Below are 2,606 nucleotides of genomic sequence, written 5' to 3'. Positions count from 1 at the left end.
GGACAGATGCAGAGCACATGGCCTGTTTGAGCTCCTCAAAAGCTTTCTGACAGCTAGCTGTCCACAATACCTTTTTAGGCATTTTCTTACTAGTGAGATCATTAAGAGGGGCTGCTATGTAGCCATAGTTTTTAATGAATCTCCTGTAATACCCAGTGAGGCCTAAGAAGGCTCTAACCTGGGTCTGTGATGTAGGGGGACCCCAATCCATGATGGTCTGGATTTTCCCCTGAAGTAGTGAAATCTGTTCTCCACCTACCAGGTGTCCCAGATAAACCACCTTTCCCTGCCCTATCTGGCACTTTGAGGCATTGATAGTGAGGCCTGCCTTTTGCAGGGCCTCCACAACTTTCCAAAGGTGGACCAGGTGATCATCCCAGGTGGAGCTAAAGACAGCAATATGATCAAGATATGCTGCACGGAAAGCCTCCAACCTTTGCAGGACTGTGCTCACCAACCTCTGAAAAGTGTCAGGTGCATTTTTCAACCCAAAGGGCATCACTGTAAATTGGTAGTGCCCTCCTATAGTTGAAAATGCAGTTTTTGGTTTAGCATCCTCTGCCAATTTGATCTGCCAATACCCTGCAGTCAAATCAAAGGTGCTAAGATACTTGGCAGATGCCAGTGTATCAATGGGCTCATCTGCCCTGGGTATAGGGTGAGCATCAATTTTTGTTACCTGATTGAGACCTCTGTAGTCTACACAAAACCTCATCTCCCTTTTTCCATCTTTTGAGTGAGGCTTTTGTACAAGCACCACAGGACTCGCCCATGGGCTTTCAGAAGGTTCAACCACTCCTAGATCAAGCATTTTCTGAACCACTTGTTTTATGCAATCCCTGACATGGTCAGGCTGCCTATAGATTTTACTTTTGACAGGCACGCTGTCTCCAGTATCAATTGTGTGGTCACACCAGGAAGTTGTTCCTGGCACAATTGAAAAGAGGTCAGAAAATTGTCCAAGTTCTGCAGACAGACAATCTGCCAAAACTACTCCCTCCACTAAAACATCAGCTTCAGTGGTGGAAAAGAGATCAGGGAGAGGGTCACTCTCTTCTTCCTGTCCCACATCTGTTGCCATGAGCAGGGTGAGATCAGCCCTGTCATAGTAGGGTTTCAGGCGGTTGACATGAATCACCCTAAGGGGACTCCTGGCAGTGCCCAGGTCTACCAAATAGGTAACCTCACCCTTCTTTTCAAGAATCTGATGGGGTCCACTCCATTAGTCTTGGAGTGCTCTTGGTGCCACAGGCTCCAATACCCACACCTTCTGTCCTGGTTGGTACTGGATCAGAACAGCCTTCTGGTCATGCCATTGCTTCTGGAGCTCTTGGCTGGCCTAAAGTTTTTTACTGGCCTTTTTCATGTACTCGGTGTAGGAAAGTACCATCTTGCCTGGCATGTTACCCCCATATTTCACTGTATATATGTTGTTTTAGTTGTATGTGTAACTGGGACCCTGCCAGCCAGGGCCCCAGTGCTCAAAAGTGTGCCCTGTATGTGTTACCTGTGTTATGACTAACTGTCTCACTGAGGCTCTGCTAACCAGAACCTCAGTGGTTATGCTCTCTCATTTCTTTCCAAATTGTCACTAACAGGCTAGTGACCAATTTCACCAATTTACATTGGCATACTGGAACACCCTTATAATTCCCTAGTATATGGTTCTGAGGTACCCAGGGTATTGGGGTTCCAGGAGATCCCTATGGGTTGCAGCATTTCTTTTGCCACCCATAGTGAACTCTGACAGTTCTTACACAGGCCTGCCATTGCAGCAACAAAGTAGCAAAGACGACTACTGCGACCTTGTATCGCTGATCCGGCCACCTTCTCGACTGTTTTCCTGGTGGTGCATGCTGTGGGGGTAGTCTGCCTCCTCTCTGCACTAGAACCTCTGAAGAAATCTCCTGTGGGTCGACGGAATCTTCCCCCTGCAACCACAGGCACCAAAGAACTGCATCACCGGTTATCTGGGTCCCCTCTCAGCACGACGAGCGGGGTCCCTGAAACTCAGCAACTCTGTCCAAGTGACTCCCACAGTCCAGTGACTCTTCAGTCCAAGTTTGGTGGAGGTAAGTCCTTGCCTCCCCACGCTAGACTGCATTGCTGGGTACCACGTGATTTGCAGCTACTCCAGCTCCTGTGCACTCTTCCAGGATTTCCTTTGTGCACAGCCAAGCCTGGGTCCCCCACACTCTAACCTGCAGTGCATGACCTCCTGAGTTGTCCTCTGGCGTCGTGGGACCTTCTTTTGTGACTTTGGGTGAGCTCCGGTTCACTCTTCTTCGTAGTGCCTGTTCCAGCACTTCTGCGGGTGCTGCTTGCTTCTGAGGGGGCTCTTTGTCTTGCTGGATGCCCCCTCTGTCTCCTCACGCAATTGGCGACATCCTGGTCCCTCCTGGGCAACAGCAGCATCCAAAAACCCTAACCGCAACCCTTGCAGCTAGCAAGGCTTATTTGCAGTCTTTCTGCATGGAAACACGTCTGCAAGCTTCTTCACGACGTGGTACATTCATCCACCAAAGGGGAAGTTTCTAGCCCTCTTTGTTCTTGCAGAATCCACAGCTTCTACCATCCGGTGGCAGTTTCTTTGCACCCACAGCTGG

Source organism: Pleurodeles waltl, unplaced genomic scaffold, assembly GCF_031143425.1.
Source record: "Pleurodeles waltl isolate 20211129_DDA unplaced genomic scaffold, aPleWal1.hap1.20221129 scaffold_56, whole genome shotgun sequence".
Classification (NCBI taxonomy): domain Eukaryota; kingdom Metazoa; phylum Chordata; class Amphibia; order Caudata; family Salamandridae; genus Pleurodeles; species Pleurodeles waltl.
The sequence above is the reverse complement of the archived record's forward strand: the minus strand, read 5'-3'. Positions refer to the sequence as shown.